The sequence below is a fragment of the Euleptes europaea genome, chromosome 11 (assembly GCF_029931775.1).
Source record: "Euleptes europaea isolate rEulEur1 chromosome 11, rEulEur1.hap1, whole genome shotgun sequence".
NCBI lineage: Eukaryota > Metazoa > Chordata > Lepidosauria > Squamata > Sphaerodactylidae > Euleptes > Euleptes europaea.
The window spans coordinates 2,651,265-2,670,880 of NC_079322.1; the positions used below are offsets into that span (position 1 = coordinate 2,651,265).

At 47.1% G+C, this 19,616-nt stretch overlaps 1 pseudogene; it reads right to left on the bottom strand.

Moving 5' to 3' along the window:
• Positions 1-16,504: 16,504 nt before the first annotated feature.
• Positions 16,505-18,152, bottom strand: LOC130484756 (E3 ubiquitin-protein ligase TRIM39-like; annotated as a pseudogene).
• Between the last annotated feature and the right edge of the window lie 1,464 nt (positions 18,153-19,616).

Genomic DNA, 19,616 nt, shown 5'->3' on the forward strand with positions numbered 1-19,616 from the left:
GGAGTGGAGGGAACAGTGCCATAGAGTCCCAATTGCCAAGGCGGCCATTATCTCCAGGTGAACTGGTCCTCTTCCTTCCCTCTGAGTGGCTCAGTGGTAGAGCATCTGCTTGGCATGCAGAAGGTCCCAGGTTCAATCCCTGGCATCCTCAGTTAAAAAAACAAAACAAAAACCAGTTAGTAGATGATGTGAACGACCTCTGCCTAAGACCCAGGACAGCTGCTACCAGTCTGAATAGATGATACAAACCTTGATGGACCAAGGGTCTGATTCATTATAAGGCAGCTTCATGGGTCCAGTTGCCTTCTAAGCCCCTAATGAGCTGATCCTCAGAAACAACATTTCAGAGGGCTCAGTAGATGCAAATGGAGAGGGAAGTGGGAAAGGGTCACTCCACAAGGTCCACTCTGCAAGCAGATATCATGGGATACAAGCAGGGTTGCCATCCTTCAGGCTGGAGCCTGGAGATCTCCTAGTATTAAAGCTCAACTCCAGACTACAGGAATACAGGGCTGCTTTGGAGGGTGGAGTCTGTGGCATTATACACTGCTGAGGTCCCTCATCTCCTCAAACCCCACCCTCCTCAGGCTCCACCCACCCCAAATCCCCAGGAATTTCCCAACCTGGAGTTGGCACCCCTAGATACAGGTCAGTGTGTTTGCTTTTTAAGAGGCAAAGAAAGGACATCTGGATAGATGATTTCTTAAGTTCAGAGTTCATTCTTTGAAGGAAGCGAAGGAAAAGCAGCTTGTGAAACGCTTTCAGTAAGATTATTGTCCTCAGAAATTTCACACCAATCATCAGCTTGTGAAGAACCTTACAGGGCCACTGTCAGGGGGACGAGGCACTGCGCGGTAACTTGTGAAGAACTTTGAAATGGAATTAGCGCCAGCTGACAAAGGGAGCTCGGTGAGGAGCCTGAGCCTACTGTATGAGCAGTCCCCGCCGGAAAGATAAGCAGAGTGGCTTCTGTTCAACATAACACTCCAAAGCCTAGAACAGGGGTGGGGAACCTCAGGCCCGGGGGCCGTATGCGGCCCCCGAGGACATTTTTTGTGGCCCTCAGGAGCTCCGGGGCCCTGCTGTAGAGGCGGGGCGCAGGGTGGCCCTCCCAGAGTGTGTTCCTGGCGCCATGGCTTACAGCGGTGCTGCAGCGCCCTTTTTTGGGGGGGGACCTCCTCTCGCCGACTGTCGGCTGTTGAGCAGCGAGAGGGAGGGGGAAAGAGGCTGGTGGATCCCGGCGGCAAAACATCCATGCAGGAGCCGATCAGGCTTCAGGGGGGCCCTTTTGTGGACTCTGGGGAGGAGAGGGCATGGAGACTGGGCCTGGTCACGTGGGGCTCTGTGCGCCGCCGTGTGTGTTGGTGGGTGGGCAGGGGAGGCTGGGGCCCGGTCGCGCGGGGCCAGCGTGCGCGGGTGTGTGTGTGTGTGGGGGGAAGGCTTTTCTCTCTTCCTCTTTTTCTGTCACTCTTTCTCCTTTCTCTCCCTCTCTTTCTCCCTCTTTTTCTGTCTCTTTGTCTCCCTCCATCCTTTTCTTTATCTCCCTTCGTCCTTTTCTTTCTTTCTCCCTCTCTCTCCATTTCTTTCTCCCTTTCTCCCGCCCTCCTCCTCTTTCTCTGTTTTCATTCCTCCCTTGCAGATCGACTGTGGGCTGCGCTCCCCTGGCACCTCGTTTGCTCGGGCCCACTGCTGGCTGCCCTTCCGCCTGGGAGGGGGAGTGGGGGCACCCTGCAGGCCTTCTCTGTGTGGCCTCCCCTGGGGTTGCCAACCTCCAGGTGGTGGCTGGAGACCTGGCAACCCTAGCCTCTTCCTCCCCCCCCCGGGAGATCTACACCTGGTATGGCCCCTGAATGATGTCATAAATGTGCAAATGGCCCTTGGAAGGAAAAAGGTTCCCCACCCCTGGCCTAGAAGAAGCCCTGTTGCAAAGCATGGCACTGGGGAATTTAAGCTGCGCAAATCTCATTGCTCTTAATGGAAGAGTGTGTGTGTAAATTCCTGAGTCTTTTCCCCTTCCCCCATTGCCCCCAAATGCTTGTTACCTTAGCACAGACTGGGGCGGGCAGGGGAATCCCTAATTGCTTTCCGATGTGAGTCTTCCTCAAAGCTGAAAACTAGGATCCAAAAGGGAGCCCCTCCCCCATCTTTTTCAAAACGAAGAGACATAGGAACCCAAGTCCCTCTCTAGCCATGTGGCGTCGCGTTAAAAACCCGACACAAGAAACGGATTGTCAAAATGATATTCAATAGAGAAGAGGCTTTTGAACAACACATTTATTGGCATTAAATCCTGCATTCTTCTAGAATGCATTCTTCTACTTTCATAAATTTAAAGGCCTGCCGCTTGCATGCATGATGTAGGAAGAATTATATCCACCTTGTAGCAAGGATGAGACCTACAGATTAATGGAAATGGCTCCATTTGGTTTACTGGTCCTGTCGCAGTTGTAAGAAGCCCTAAAACCTATTCATCTTCCTGGCCATCTGGTAAGGAACAAACTTCCTCTCCCCCCCCCCCCCCCAGTTAGAAGCCAAAAAGCATAGTTCATTGGGCTGAAAGGAGATGCTTGGGGAAGAAATGTCTCAGGCCCTATTAAAACCAAGCCAAAACAGTTGTGTTTTACATTCAGGACTGCCAACGCTAACTGCCGCAGCTTTATTCTTTCTCAACCAATATCTGATGGAAGCTCTACAACAGGGGTCCCCAACATGGTGCCCATTAGGGTTGCCAACCTCCAGGTAGTAGCTGGAGATCTCCTGCTGCTACAACTGATCTCCAGGTGACAGAGATCAGTTCCCCTGGAGAAAATGGCCGCTTGGGCAATTAGACTCTATGGCATTGGAGTCCCTCCCTTCCCCAAACCCCGCCCTCCTCAGGCTCCACCCCAAAAACCTCCTGCCAGTGGCGAAGAGGGACCTGGCAACCCTAGTGCCCATGGGTGCCATGGTGCCTGCCGAGCATTTTTAGAAAGTGGGTGGGGCCAGGTGGAGTTTTGCCTGTCAGGGGCTTCCGATTGTCTCCTCAGATTTTTGAAAAGTTGCTTCAGCAGCAGCTGCCACCACAGCACAAGACTCTTCACTGTGTGAGTGAAGGTATATGCAAAGAAATATATTTTAAACAACATGTTCATTTAAAAAGGCATTCTGTTAAGCAGGGCTTCTGCCTGAAATGCGGAAGAGTGACCATTAAGACTTATGTATTACCTTGTTCCTTGACACTTTGTGGTTCCTCCTCCTGCGGCATCCGTTGCATGGGTGCTCCCAACACCTTGTGTTAGAATCCCAAAGGTGCCCACGGGTTCAAAAAGTCTGTGGACCCCTGCTGTACAAGTTTAACGTTATAATTAAATGACATGCATTTACTGTCGGCTTATTCCTTCTCAGATTGAAAAAGAGAGATGAGGGTGTTACAGGACTTTCCAGAGATGGGGAACGGAGGAGTTTGGTAAGGGAAGGACTTTCTCCAGCCTTTTACCCATACTTTAATTTCTTGATAAAGTATTATCCTTTAAAGAAAACACAAGATAGCCTTGTTCTATGTCGACATGCTGAGAACGGCAACGCAAACAGGATCACCAGTCAAAGTTACCTCAACTGAACATCCTCAGTTATACATTAGATTTATGAGCAGACAGACTGTAAAGGCACGTAGGCCTATTATGCAATGGGTCCTTGGACTCCCGTTCGCCCCCCTGTCTGACTTGGATATTCCTTGGAATTCTGCACGTGTTTTCCTTCCATGAGACGCGAGATCGCTGCCAGCCCTACCAATGTCCGGCTCTTCCCATCCCTCTGCTAATCCAACTTTTCCTTCTAACATGAGCTCAGCCCGGCTCAACAATCAGGGCAGAAGCACAAGCAGGCAGAAGAGCCAATCACGAAGCAGCATGTAAAGAGGCGGGGATCCAGGTGCTTCCTGCTACCTTGGAGCTCTTTCTCGGCCAAAAAACAAACAAACGGCTTTTTAAAAACTAGGCTTGGATTTCTCTCCCCCCCCTTTCAGATTGCTCCATTTTTTGTTTTTTTGTTCTTAAAATGCTTTTTTATACGGCAGTTGGGGTTGTTTGGGGGGTGATTATTTCTCGTAGCGAGTCTGTCAAAATGAGCCAATTACAGAGCAGCATTTAAAGGGGCGGAACTTGATTTGAGCCTGGGAAACTGCCGGTGCAGAAATTCCCAGTAGGAAAGTGCGAGTCCAGCCAGCAACGAACCTCAGGTAAAACGCCCATGCAGAAAAGACCATAGAGACATTTCAGCAGTCAGCCTCAACTCAAAAATCTTAAATATTTTACCTGCCCTTTTAGCTGTTACTTTTTAGCAATTGAAGGTAATGGTTGCCGATGGGGAGAGAAAATGTATGAGAAAGCAGCCTAATCATACAAATGGACATGTCCAAATTCATTTGGACATATCTGAACATCTCAGCAAAACACTGAAACCCATTGCAGTGAATAGGTCATAAGCCAATATGCTGGGTGTTTGAGCATAATGAAGTTTGAGCATACCTTCTTTCATGTATTTATCTATATATTTACAGTGTTTATAGTCTGCTTTTCTCACTGGGACTCAAGTCAGATTACACAATGCGTCAAATACAATCAACGCGCTGGGACAGCCCATAAACAGTGCAATAAGGTTCGGGTCACAAATATCTGAAAACAAGCAGAAATATGAAACAGAGCTGGAAAAAAATGTACTAGTAAAATTGCCTTTACTGCATTAAGTGGCTGCAGACAGGGAAAGGAGAAGTGGGAAAGTGAGAGAATGCCGGGCTTAGTGAATTTCTTTTCTTCTGTCTTTTCTAGAGGGGCAGGACAGTGAATTTAGCCATTTCATTTTAATACTGTAATTAATAACGTTGCCAGCTCCAGGTTGGGCGATACCTGGAGATTTTGGGGGTGGAGCCTGAGGAGGGTGGGTTTGAAGAAAGGGAGGGACTTCAACGCCATACAGTCCACTTTCCAAAGCATACGTCTTTTGCGCTGACCTGGATGGGCCAGGCTAGCCCGGTCTCGACAGATCTTGGAAACTAAGCAGGGTCGGCCCTGGTTAGGACTTGGATGGGAGGCCACCAAGGAAGTCCAGGGTTGCTACACAGAGGCAGGCGATGCCCAACCACCTCTGAATGTCTCTTGCCTTGAAAACCCCATGTGTTGTCATAAATCAGCTGTGACTTGATGGAATTTTCCACCACCAAGCATGTTTTGGGTTTCTACTCTACATTGGTTTCAGATATTCTGACATCCAAGAGAATATCTGTGTTTTCATAACAAGACTGTCTTGTCCCATCAAATAAAAAGAGTGCTGTGCTCTTAGAGAGCTAACAACAGTTTAATTATTGTCATTTGATATGCTCATGCAGAGCATATCCGAAGGATCTCCCTTAATATAATTTACAAGAACATTTGAAGTGCCCAAAGAAAATAATAGCAGGAACAAGTGGAGGAAGTCTTCAAAAGGATAGAAATAAATTGCTTCTAAGGAACTACGCTGGAGACAAAATAAGCTGTCTCCTTGAATACAACTAATTTCATTGCTGAAAGCAAAGGTGAAAATCTTTCAGCCCGGAGCGAGCGAACACGAGTGTATTTCACCAGCAGGGATGAATGGCCCCGCCGCATCCGTGATGAGCAGGATGCCTCTGGGCCATTGACAGCTTATTAAATGCTTTTTAAATTAACTTTGCTGCTTTAATTTAGCTGCAAATCAGCCAGCACTCCTTCCAAAATACGAATTTTGTTTTAACTGGGTGCTGGTAGCTGGACTGTTCCAACCATAAACAGAGTGTCTGTTTTACAGGAAGCAATTGTTGCTGCCAACTGTAGTAGCTCATTGTACCTGTGATGGGATAATTCTGAAATTTCTGTGCTTTACTTAATTATATATCATATACTGGGTTTGTATTTTGATTTCATTTATTATATTTGCTTCTGTGATGTTATTACTATTATGCTGGCCTTTGACCTTAATAAATAGGGTGGGGTTTGGGGAGGGGAAGGGACTTCAGTGCCATAGAGTCCAATTGCCAAAGCGGCCATTTTCTCCAGGTGAACTGATCTCTATCGGCTGGAGATCAGTTGTAATAGTAAGAGATCTCCAGCTACCACCTGGAGGTTGGCAACCCTAGCTTGCCAGGTTTTGCTTCACCACTGGTGGGAGGTTTTTGGGGCGGAGCCTGAGGAGGGACTTCAATGCCATAGAGGGACTTCAATGCCATAGAGTCCAATGACCAAAGCGGCCAATTTCTCCAGGTGAACTGATCTCTGTTGCCTGGAGATCAGTTGTAATAGCGGGAGATCTCCAGCCACTACTTGGAGGTTAAGTCACGAAAAAAATGACATACAACTGCTACAGTGGTAGTCAACAAATTACAGTTGTATGGCACTTGTTATATAGACTATAAAACAACTTTTGCATGAGCAAGGCTTATATCTTATAATGTATTTATTTACAATCACTTACATTTAACTTATAGAAGCCTTTTTTTTTGCATATTCAATTTGGCGTGCAAACAAATGTCTTTGTTTCACTTTTTTTCTTCAGCTGCCCGAAGTCACGTGGGGAGTTAGATATTAATTGAGAGCCGCAATTCTTTATGAAGCTAGCATTTGCTACGCTCTGAACTGATTTGAACCCAGCTGAAGAAAGAAAGAAAAAGGCAGGTGCCTCTATTTTTCTCCAGCAGAGGTAAAAGCAGCACCAAGGTGCCAAATGTTAGGTGAAGAGTTAAAAAGCCTGCCCCCCCCCTCCCAGAAAATCACAGTCTTGGCATCTGCAATCTGCATTTAAATGACCGAGGAGTCCCATGTCAATAAGCAGGACAGCATATGCTAGGTTTCGGGTAGCTGAGGTACACTTATTTCAAAATAACATTGAAGGTACACACACACACACACACACACACACACAAACACTTTTATACTTCAGAAATGTTACTTTTCAAGAATGAACCATGGCCCTGAGTATATCCAATAAAGAAGACAGCTTAGATCACAGATACATGCAGAGTCGCAACAGCCATCATCATCTGGGTGGACAGCTAATTCTGCTGCTTTTCTGTATGAAGAGTGAATATTGAATCGTCCAGTCGCACTTAATGTAGAGTCGGTGGAATTGTCCTTACTTGAAGGAGGCTCCCAAGGCCAGACTGGCTATGTAACAAGCAGCCTCCTCACAGGGGCTTTTAGTTATTGACTTGATTATCTTGTAGAATGCTAATCTCTCTCACAGCACACCATTTGGTAATTATGGATATGGCCGGACGTAATTTAGCACTGGCTCCTGTGCATTTAACAAAATCCTGATGTACTGGATGCAACAACCGCACGTTTATGTAAAGATGACAAACTGCTGCTGGTGATTGCTTGGAGATTTCCTGGGATGCAGCCCTGCAAAACGGTGTCGACGATGCCATGCTGTCATTTCCGAAGAAACACCCAGAAGTGACATCACAAACCCCCAAACCCTCGGTGATGTTCTAGCCAGTATAGTGTTGTGGTTAATAGCGGTGGACTCTAATCTGGTGAACCGGGTTTGATTCCCCGCTCCTCCTCATGAAGCCTGCGGGGTGACCTTGGGCTAGTCACAGTTGTGGGGAGAGGAAGGGAAGGTGATTGTAAGCCGGTTTGATTCTCCTAAAAGGTAGAGAAAAGCAGCATATAAAAACCAACTCTTCTTCTTCTATTTCAGCGATCATAGAGATCACTGGAATTCCTAGAATGTTGTGGGGTGGGGGGAGGCTGTGATGTCACTTCCATGTTTTCCCTCCCATTCCCTTCTGCTACTAAACTGATTGGTAGTGGGACCTTGGGTATAGCAGAAGGCGATTGCCCACCACAAACTGGCACCTGGGAACCCTAACATTGTGTACATATAAAAGTCATGACTGAGGCTGAGAGAGGAGAATGAGCTATGAATCAGGCAATGGGGTGAGGGTGGGGGTTGAATCTCCCCTCTCCCAGGAACTCACTAGATAGGCATTAGGAGGCAAATGGAACTCTCTGGGAGGTAGGGCTGTCAATTCGGTTCGGTCCGAACTGAAAATCAACCGAATTTCCCCTGATTCGTTGCTTTTCTGTTCGGACGGATCCGAACTCAAAACTGGCGGGAACCGGGGGGGCCGAATTCAGCGAGTTCGGGAGTTTGCGAATAAATTCAGCCAATTCGGCCGTCAGTAAGCAGCATAACCGTCAGTAAGCAGCATTCTCCTCCCCCGGCCAATCGGTGGGCAAGCTGGGTCTTCTTCTGGCCAATCAGTCAGGATTGAGTACTGGAGGAATCAGCTGATGTGCGGCCCGGCCAGGGAGAGAGAGAGAGAGAGAGCGAAATCCTCGTGTGTGTGTGTGGGGTGCTTGTGCACATTCGCTCCTTTCTGTGGCTGCAGGGGGCGCATTTTTTGGGGTGCACACACAAAACTTTCACTGGAACTTCAGATGAAGCTTCTTAAGGTACCCCCCAAGTTTTGTAAACATTGGGTCAGGGGGTCCCGAGATATGGGCTCCCCCCTTTTTCTTTCCATGGCTGCAGGGGGCGCATTTTTGGGGGTACAAATCCCAAACTTTGAGCGGAGTTTCAGACCAGTGTTCTTAAGATACCCCCCAAGTTTTGTAAACATTGGGTCAGGGGGTCTCGAGATATGGGCTCTCCCCCTTTTCCCTCCCCCCTTTTCCATTTATGTGGCTGCAGGGGGCGCTTTTTTGGGGATATAGCCCCCAAACGTTTAGCATAGCTTCAGTGAATTATTCTTAAGATACTACCCAAGTTTTGTAAAGATGGGTTCAGTGGGGGCAGAAATATCGCCTCCCCCCTTTTCTCTTTCCATGGCTGCAGGGGGCGCATTTTTGGGGGTGCAGACACAAAACTTTCACTGGAACTTTAGATTAAGCTTCTTAAGGAACCCCCCCAAGTTTTGTGAACATTGGGTCAGGGGGTCCCGAGATATGGGCTTTCCCCTTTCCCCTATTGGGATGAATGGGGCAGCCGATCCGATCCTGTGTGCATCTCTCCAGAGCAAAACGTTCCGTGCCTAATTGGAATCATCTTGGATTACAGCCCGTCCTGATGGAACAGAAGACAGCCACAGTAAGACCCCTTTGGGGGCTTTAATCTATAATTTTTCTCCTGTGTATGTGTGTGTGTGTGGGGGAAAGCAGAGTCTGTGTGTGTGTGGGGAGGGAGCAGTTTCTGTGGGTGGGGGGGAAGCCAAAGGGGGCTTTCGTCGGTTCTGCCTGGGGTGTGTGTTCCCCCTCGAGTCTCTCGCTCCCTGGTTTGAGGGGGGAGGTTTCAGTTGTGTGTTGCAAAGGTGTTGTTTAACAAGGTTGTGTTTGCAGTTGTTTTGCTAATTTCTCCGCTGTTGTCGGGCTGGGAGCTTTGTGCGTGAGCGGCAAGCTCTGCTGAGAGATGCACAACATTAAGGGTGGGGGGGGACCCCTTTCAGGGCCCATATCTCAGCCCCCCCTGACCCCTGATCTTTACAAAACTTGGGGAGTCTTTCAATAAACGTCCTTTGAAGCTCTGCCAAAAGTTTGGGACCTCTAAGCCCAAAAATGCCCCCCCCCAGAGCCGCGGAAAGGCGCGGTTGTGTTTTTAATGGCTTTATTCGGCCGAATTTGTTTCCGAACTTTGAATTCCCGCCGAATTGAACGGATCCGAAGTGGGGGAGTTCGGACTTCGGCACGTACCGAACCCACAAGGGCCAAATTCGGCCGAATCCGAACTGTACCGAATTTTTTTTTTTTGACAGCCCTACTGGGAGGTCAAGATCAAAATATCCCTCCAGAGGGGGTTTAACCCTTCAACCTCCACTCAGCTTCACTATCTGCAAGTGGCTCCCCCACCCCACCCCGTATTAACATTTTAAAGGGGAGGGAACCCCTGCAAATTTTAAAAGGATGAATCTTTTCTCCTTTAAAATGCGAATGCATTCATTTTCAGATAGTGAATTTGAGTGGCAGTTGAAGGATTAAAACCTCTCTTGCTTCACCACTGCAGAGCCCTGGGGCCAGCTGAGGTTTCTGGAGTCTGCATATTTGCACTTTAAGGATGGAACCAGAAGCCTGGTCTGTTTGAGCCCTAAGTGGTAACTTCTGTTCTACAATACTGGCATAGTGGTTCTGCCTTGTTTTACAGGATTGCTGGGAGGATTACAAGAAACTAATGGGAAGTGCTTTGAATGAATGCTGTTTTTTAAGAAAAAAATGCACCAGTAACGCACAGCCCACAGGGGCCCATATTGCTGCTCTTTCCTTACAAGCCGTGGGATGTGTGTTCCTTTTGCTCCCCATTGGATTGCCACATTTATTCATTTGTAAACAAGGAGAATTCATTACTCGCAGCTGGTCGAGACTGTATTTAACCGAGCATCACCACTATCCCAGCATGCAAATACAGGTGTGCAACATCTGGGCGTCTCCTGCTCATCAAAGGAAGTGCTCTGCTTTTTTCATCCCCCACTCTGCCTATGTTGTTTTTCCTATTAAGTTTATTGTGAGGGAGATGATGACATGTTTACTCTGAATCTGGTTCACTTTTCCTAATGGTTTTTGCAACCCTTAACATTTGTTATGGTGGTGGAAAGCGCCGTCAAGTTGCAGCTGACTTATGGTGACCCCTCATGGGGTTTTCAAGGAAAGAGACGTTCAGAGGTGGTTTGCCCTTGCCTGCCTCTTCGTAGCTACCCTGGACTTCCTTGGTCGTCCCCCCTCCAAATACTAACCAGAGCTGACCCTGCTTAGCTTCCAAAGTCTAGCCTGAACCATCCAGGTCAGGGTAACATCTGTTGTACCCTCTCTTATTTCTGTTCAGGACAGGGGTTCTTAGCTCTGTGGTTCTTTAGCTTCGCCAGAGGCTGCTAGGCACCCCAACCCACCCCTGGTATAACAGTATTGTTAGTTCTTTAGTTCTTTATTATATCATTGTCCAACTTTTCCAATATCAAAATTCAGTTGAAATGAGCATTTAAGTTCAATACAAACTACTCTTTGAAGAAGAAGAAGAAAGTTGGTTTTTATATGCCAACTTTCTCTGCCACTTAAGGAAGACTCAAACCGGCTTACAATCACCTTCCCTTCCCCTCTCCACAACAGACACCCTGTGAGGTAGGTGGGGCTGAGAGAGTGTGACTAGCCCAAGGTCACCCAGCTGGCTTTGTGTGTAGGAGCGGGGAAACAAATCCAGTTCACCAGATTAGCCTGTGCCGCTCATGTGGAGGAGTGGGGAATCAAACCCGGTTCTCCAGATCTGAGTCCGCCACTCTAAACCACTGCTCTTAACCACTACGCCACGCTGGCTCTCTCTTGGGGAAGGGATTCTCAGGGCCAAAATGGATTTGAGGGAGATCACAGAACTCCATCAGTCTGTTTAAGGGAAATTGTACAAGCACATTTTATTTATTAATTTTATTTATGTCATTTATAGTCTGCCTTTCTCACTTGGATTCAAGGCGGATCACACAGCGTGAGTCAATACAATAGCCAGGGTGGCGTACTGAATAAACAATACTATAGGATTAGGGTTGTAGGACCTAATCTAAAAACAGAACTGAAATGAAGCAAAAGTCTTAACATGACACGTTAAATGATACAAAAATTACACAGTAGGATCCTAGATTCAGTAAACTAAACAGAGTAGTACAGACTACAGTCCCTAATAGGGCTGCCAGCCTCCAGGTGGTACTTGAAGGTCTGGAATTACAACTGAGCTTCAGACTACAAAGATAAATTCCCCTGGAAGAAAATGGCTGCTTTGGAAGGTGCGCTCTATAGCATTATCCCCTGGTGATGTCCCTCCCCAAACCCTGCCCAGGCTCCACCCCCAAGTCTCCAGGAATTTCCCAACCCAGAGTTGGTAATTCTAGTCCCTAATAATCTGTCTAAGTAAGTTTGTGAATCATTTAGTACAGTGTAACTCTACTGCCTGTAGAATAGTTTTGTTAAATAATTCAATGTTGCATGGTTTGCAGAAAGCTAGGAGAGCGGAGCCTTCCTGACCTCTTTAGACAGGGCCACCTGTAAAGTAGGAGCCACATTTCAAATCAGGGCCATGTGTAGGGTTGCCAACCTCCAGGAGGGGCCTGGAGAACTCCCAGAAGTACAGCTGATTTCCAGGCTACAGAGATCAGTTGCCCTGGAGAAAATGGCTGATTTGGAGGTGGACTCTGTGGCATCCCATCCCTGCTGAGATTCCCTCCCCCTTCCCAACCGCTGGCCTCCTCATGCTCCACCCCCGAATCTCCAGGAATTTCCCAACCCAGAGCTGGCAATTGTACCATGAGAGATGGAACAGGGTTAAAGTGTGAATCAAATCTGGGTTCCCTGAACTCTTACAAGCAGTTGTAAAGGGGGAAATAGATGTGTCTGTTTACCTTTAACAGACTGATGGAGGTGTGTGATCTCCTTCATGCTTCTTCTGGCCCTCAGCCAAACTGGATCCAGGGACAAATCATGGAGCCCTCATAGAGCCATTGCCCTGGAGCAAGCTGAGCCAAGCGGCCCTGGAGTTGTTGCTTAGCGGTCATTGCCTAGGGCAGGGATCCCCGACCCTTTTGAGCCTGTGAACGCCTTTGGAATTCTGAGACCGGGTGGTGGGAGCAACTGCAAAATGGCCACCCTGGTAAGTGGAGCCAACCACAAAATGGCCGCCCTGGGAGGTGGATAGGGTTGCCAGCTTCGGGCTGGGAAATACCTGGAGATTTTTGGTGAACTGATCTCTGTCACCTGGAGATCAGTTGTAATAGTGGGAGATCTCCAGCCACTCCAGGGGGTTGGCAACCCTAATTGGTGGGCAACTGCCTGCCAAAACCACCCACCAAAACCACCCAAGCAGCTGGAAGAAATCTGTCCTTGGCAAATCACGCAATAATACGGTGGATTACAACACTATTGGAAATTTGGTCCACAGGACTATATGGGACTTTGACAACATAGGATCTTGCTAGGAGTAGGGGAATGTTTGTGCGTGTATATGTTGTCCAATAGTCTTACAAATGGTAAAACAGTCATCTTGCTATTGTTTACATCACCCACTGTTTCATTATTTTTTATGAAGGATTATCTGGTTTCTATTGTATAATTAAGATAGTACCTCAAGAGTAGTAAAATTGCATATAAATTAATCAGTGGTTTCGTACTGATAGTCTTACCTTAGTGGGTTTTTTGCCCAACCTTCCTTCAGTACTCTCTAGTTTGTTTGAAAACCACCCACCTGGCAACCGTAGCTCCATGTGTTATTTTGGAGACTTTACAGCCAAGGAACAGCAAGGAGATGAAGCCCAATTCTGTCCTATTTGTCAAGGACGTATCCTGCACTTTAACTCAATTTTCTTATGAGTACATTGTATTGCTTTTCCATAAGAAGACCAACATCTAGCTCCTTTTTTCTTTTTTTAACCATAGGTCTCATGTCTGAGGGGTATTTTTCATGGTGGATTTTGCTTCGGTTTCGAATCGGAGCAAACAATAAACCCATTTAAATAGCTTTTTCATGGCAGCGCAGATTCTCCCCCCACCCCGAGGCATTTTCAATTTTTCATGGGAGAAACAGCGCACTTCTCTGCGCTGCTTACGTCTGCTGCCGCTCATGACTCACCGCTTCAAATCCGCCTAATCCCGCTCACTCTTCCCATGATCCTGTGTGTGTGTGTTTGGGGGGGGGCATCCTGAGAGCGGCAAATCCAAGCCAAAACTCCCATCACCCTTCTGAAGAGGGGCAGCCAGTCTGCTCTGGGTATCCCTCCAGGCGGTGCGATCCTATGTGTGTGTGTGTTGGGGGGGGTATCCTGAGAGAGGCAAATCCAAGCCAAAACCCCCATAACACTTCTGAAGAGAGGCAGCCAATCTGCTCTGGGTCTCCCTCCAGCTGGTGCGATCCTATGTGTGTGTGTTGGGGGGGCATCCTGAGAGCGGCAAATCCAAGCCAAAACCCCCATCACCCTTCTGAAGAGGGGCAGCCAGTCTGCTTTGGGTCTCCCTCCTGCCGGTGTGATGCTGTTAGAGTGGCAACTCCCCCAGCCAATCAGCGTTCTTGGGGGAGGAGAAAGGAGACGTCCCGGGGAGCGAAGCAAACATTTTTTCATGGGCATCCGAGCAACAAAACGCTCTTCTACTGGAAAGTACGGCTCAGAAGTGGTTTGGATTGCCTCTCTTTTAACCCGGCTTATTTTGCTCAGTGGGGGAAAACACGGATCTGCAGTGAATAACCAACATTTGCCTCCAATGCAAATCAGCATCAAAACAGCAGCAAATCTCCGTGAATACCCCTGAGTGTGTCTTAAAATCTTTGGAAGCTAGTATTAATTAGTTGGAAGATGGATTCCTTAAAATGACATTGTAATGTGGTTCTAATAGCACTAACAGTGGGGAGTGTCAGAATGGAAGAGATCATCAGGATTAACAACACTTTTCTTGAGAAAATAATAATTAATTATGCTGTATTTAAAAAAAAGATGAGAAAAAAAGAACTTTGCTAATCTCAGTGGTCTCTTGAATTGAGACTTCCTGCTGTCACTGTTACTGTTAATGGGATAGTAATAATAGTAATATTATTCAAGATACTTTTGTTATTATATTCTTTACCAAAGAGCTTTTGCTATCATGCTGGCATCATTAAATATTTGTCATGTATCCCTTAATCCAACCCCGCTTCATGAAAGAAACAATTCTAAAAAGAAGCTTTCCGTCTTAGCAAGATATTTCATGATAGTCAAATGCTAATGTACTCGAGGAAGGGGAGGCGGTGTGATATAGCCTGCTCCCATCAGAGTCAATACTTGGATGAGCGACCACCATTGAAGACTGCAGAGGAAGGTGATGGCAAACCGCCTCTGCAGTTTTGATTTGACGGCATATACGTATGTAATGTCCTTGGTGTTCATTAACAGTATCAGGAATGGACAGCCAGTGTGGTACAGTTCATCAATCACATTCAATGAAAAGTCGCCCCCAAAGTCCAAAGCAATCATCTTTGATTTCTGAAGGGGGAACTTTGTTAAAATGAAGGAACTAGTCAGAAGGAAGCTAAAAGGGAGAATGAGGAGAGTCAAATCCCTGCAGAATGCCTGGAAAGTATTTTTGTACCTAAGGGCTGTTAAGTTGCAACCGATTTATGGCGAGCCCAGCAAGCAGCCTTCAACACAAGCAGTGTGCCACACAGAGGAGGTTTGCCATTACCTTCCTCTTTAGCATCTTCCTTGGTGGTCTCCCATCCAAGTTCGGACCCTGCCTAGCTTCCGAGATCTGATGAGATTGGGCTATACCATGCTGCCTTCCCTCCTGGAACCTATTTAAAACTACAGTAATTGAGGCCCAGACAGACCTCTGTAAGCCATGTAAAAATATTTATTTATTATTAAAAAGTGTGTTGCATGTTTTCACCTGTCTAGTTGTCCTTGGCCTGGAAACACGCCCCTCTAGAGGGAGGTGCTTCCTACATAGAGGCCAGAGTGGTTGCCTGGCAACAGGGCAGGTGGAGCAGGGGGTGAACTCCATGAGGGGGAAGCAGCCAGAGAAGATGCTGAGGCATTTCCCCCTCCTGATGGTGTGGAGAATTTAAAAAGAAGCTGCTGCTGCTGCTGGGGAAAACAGACAGTGGAGACGGAAAAAGACAGCAGAGGAGTGGGCGTCTTCTGCTGTGAGCCATCAGTCTTGAGAGAGTGTGGCTTCTCTGTGAGGAAAATTGTCTTCTGGGAGACTGAGAGAAAAAAAAACGGCTTTTCAATGGTCATTTATGCAGGGTTTGCTGCACAGTTTTCTGCTCCAAATTTTCAAACATCATATGCATGAGGGCTCCCCCCGAAGAAATTCCATAAGTAACTTGTGATTAATTAGGCATCCCCAGTGAATCATGGAGCTTCTGAGTCCCTCCCCCTGAAAATGCACCCTTGTTGCACTTTACTTGGAGGGGGCAGGTCAGCTCTTAAATGGGCTGCGTGAACTTTTGCTGGGTATTCCTCCCCACCTTTCTTTAACAGCTTCCGGCCTTCTAATCTTTGCAGCCTTCTTCAGTGTCTTCCTGCACATTTCATGAAGGTTTAGCTCCCTTTTTGTGCTTTGGATGGGAGGGACAGCCACGTGGGATGGAGAAGCCAAAATGAGTGTAAGGAGAGAAACCTGAAGTTAAGAGCTATGCATGGAATTGAGGGAAATTTGTGTTGCTGTTGCCTCAAAGCAGTATTTAAATTCATCCTAAAACAGGATCCTAGAACTGTGGGGGAAGAACGAGGCCAGAGCGAAGTCACGTCTGAAGGTTGGTAAAATCATGAATAATGCAAAAGAAGCCTCAAAGCAGTCCAGCAGGGACTGCAAAGTAAATACCCATGCATAAATGGCCAGTGACTGTGAGAAAAAGTGGCTTCTGGGTGACTAGGAGGGAAAAAAAAACGGCTTCCCAGTGATTGTGAGGAAAAGTGGCTAAAAGACTTTATTTGCCCTAAGTTTGGGACTGCCATTATAATTTTTATCCAGACTGCTCGTTAAAGCTTCCAGTTAGGCCTTATTGTTTTCCCCCTCTTTCAAGAAACTCTGTTTGTTTCACAGTCTTCAGATTCTGAATGGGGCATCCACAATCCTGTAACCACTAACCTGGTCCTTTTTAGACTAAAAAGGATGTATTTTGGGTTGTCTTGTTTGGGATCTCGCAGATGCAGCTCCACAAACTTAACTCTTTTGTGGTCCTCGGAGAGCATGAGATTGGGGTGGGTTGTTTCAGGGTTGTTCCCTGGTTTTTCACGTCGGTCAGCTTTTTGATGATTTTGTGCAGGATGAAGTACTGTCTGGGGAAGCGGCAAAAATTCTTCTCCAGCTCGACAGAAATCAAAGTTGGCGCTTGGGCTTGGACCTTGTCACATCTTTCCAGAATGTTTTTGACATCCCTGAGCATCTCTGTGTCTGACTGCAAGCACTTCTTCTCAATCTCCATGATGAGGCTAATGAGGGAGAGCCACTGCTATGACAGCTGGGTCATGTTATCCTTCAGCTCCTGCAGGATCTCTGTCTCCTCATCTTCCAGTTGTGAAAGAAGTATCTGTTGCTCCTCCTCCAGGAACTGATTCAGCTCCTCATACTCGCTGATGATGAGTTGATGGCAATTCTCAACTTTCTGCTTAAGCTCTTTGGGCTTCTTTTCCTCCCATGATTTGCAGTTAGCAATGTCCTGCAGCTTCTGCTCCAATGGCATCAGTCACTTCTGAGGCTTTTCCTTGTACTCCGGGAAGGCATCATCCAAGGATGCAACTCTGTAGGACCAGTGTCCATAGGAAACCTCAGATACCAAGCAAACAGCCTCCTGCTTGTCCTTGTGGAAAAGATGGAGAACCTCATTGAACTTCTCACACAAGTTCTCATCCTGTGCCTCACACTTGTTGGTGACCTGCAACTGCCTAGCTATCTCTACTGTGTTGCCAAGCGACAGAAAGTCGTATGGTGTCATGAGTCAGCCTGAGGCCTCCTCAGATGAAGAGAAAATAGGAGGAGGCATTTTGAGAGCATAACAACAGGCAGAAAGCAGAACAGCCATACTCAGAAGATGGCTCACTGTATCTGCACCTTCCAGCTCAAGAACAGAGGAACAGCCACAGCTAGAAGATGGTTCACCATGTCTGCAGCCTTCCAGCCCAAGCACGCCAACTGGGCCTGACAGCTCACCAGAAGCAGGACCCCCAGAGGGTTCACAAAAGCCACTGGAGCAGAGGAGATGGCAGGTTCAACTGGAAATCCAACAGTGATGCCAGAGTGGGAGGTTACAAGCCCAGCATACAGCCCTGCCTGACAGCGATGAGCCAGAGTGGGACTGAAGCACACATGAAGCAAACCACATGACTGAGAATATCAGAGCAGCCTAAATGGCAACACCTGGCTCTGCTACAGCAGCAGAGATAAGGCCCTATTTAAGCCATCAGTTAGGCTTGGCTGTCGTGGAAGCAACTTGTTTGCAGCCACTTTGTGTTCCTGTGATTCTCTGACCCTTGTATCTGCCAGCATTCTGGACATACGGCAGGCATGGCAAGGGAAGTCATGGTTCAGCTCCTCCCACCAGCAGGTGATGCAAACCCTGCAAAGGTTGTGGCCACAGTTGATGATCAGAGGGTCTTTCAGGTACTTGAGGCAGCTGGAACAGCTGGCCTCCACTTGGAGGCTCTCCAGAGGATTTGTGGTAGCCATGATGCTCTGTAGTACTGTTCCCCTAAGAGGAATCACTTAACCCACACAGATCAAGGTAACAGCATATCTTAACAATGTCAGGAGGGTACATGAATCTTTCAGGATGGGGGCGGTCAATGGCTGCCTCTTGGTTAAGACATGTAGAGCTTCTTGATTGGCATGCCCATTTTCTTTGGCTGTGGTTCCAGAAAGAAAAGAATTACCATGGGGGAATCCAAGTGAACATCTTTTTTGTGGAGAGCCTTAGAGTATGTGTGACTTGAGCAGCTGCATTCTCCAACCTCTTGCAAATTTTTCACATTTTCCCATCTCACCTGTAATTTCTGGTACACTAAAATAGGGTTTTCTTTCTCCTGACACCTTCCTTCCTGCGAGGTGCCCATCTTTTCCACAATTGTAGCAAAAAACAAACACCTGATTATTTCCTCTTGTCCCACTAGAATATTTCATTGGAAAGCTTCTAGGTAGGGGTTTGCATTCGGATAATCCAAACTGAAAAAAGCTGTTTGAAAAAAAAACCCAGAAATTTTCAGCTTGGGGGGGCAGGGGGGGGGGCTTCTCAGGATTTTCCACAGCCTTCTATGGAGGCAAAATTTGCAGCATAGCTGCTGGTGAGCCTCCTTGCAAGAACCCCCAAGTTTGGTAAAGACTGGGTCAGGAGGGAAAATGGAGGGAAAATGGCAGAGAAATCAAATGAATTGTCGAAGGCTTTCACGGTCAGAGTTCATTGGTTCTTGTAGGTTATCCGGGCTGTGTGACCGTCGTCTTGGTATTTTCTTTCCTGCCGTTTCGCCAGCAGCTGTGGCAGGCATCTTCAGAGGAGTAACACTGAAGGACAGTGTCTCTCAGTGTCAAGTGTGTAGGAAGAGTAATATATAGTCAGAAAGGGGTTGGGTTTGAGCTGAATCACTGTCCTGCAAAGGACAATGATTCAGCTCAAACCCAACCCCTTTCTGACTATATATTACTCTTCCTACACACTTGACACTGAGAGACACTGTCCTTCAGTGTTACTCCTCTGAAGATGCCTGCCACAGCTGCTGGCGAAATGGCAGGAAAGAAAATACCAAGACCACGGTCACACAGTCCGGATAACCTACAAGAACCAATCAAATGAATTCTTTGTGTCCGTTTTCACTGTGGAAAACATACCCATGTTGGAGCCACTATTTTAAAGAAAGGTATTGGAAGAATTGTCTCAAATTGAGGTAATGCGAGAGGAAGTTCTAGGACTACTAGGCAAATTAATAAGTCTCCAGGTCCAGATGGCATACGCCCAAGGGTTCTTAAATAACTCAAATGCAAAACTGTTGATCTACTAGCAAGTATATGTAGCCTGTTGCTGAAATCACCCTTTGTGACAGAGGACTGGAAAGTGGGGAATGTCACATTAGTTTTTAAAAAGGGGTCCAGAGGGAATCCAGGGAATTACAGGCCAGTTAGCCTGACATCTGTTCCAGGTAA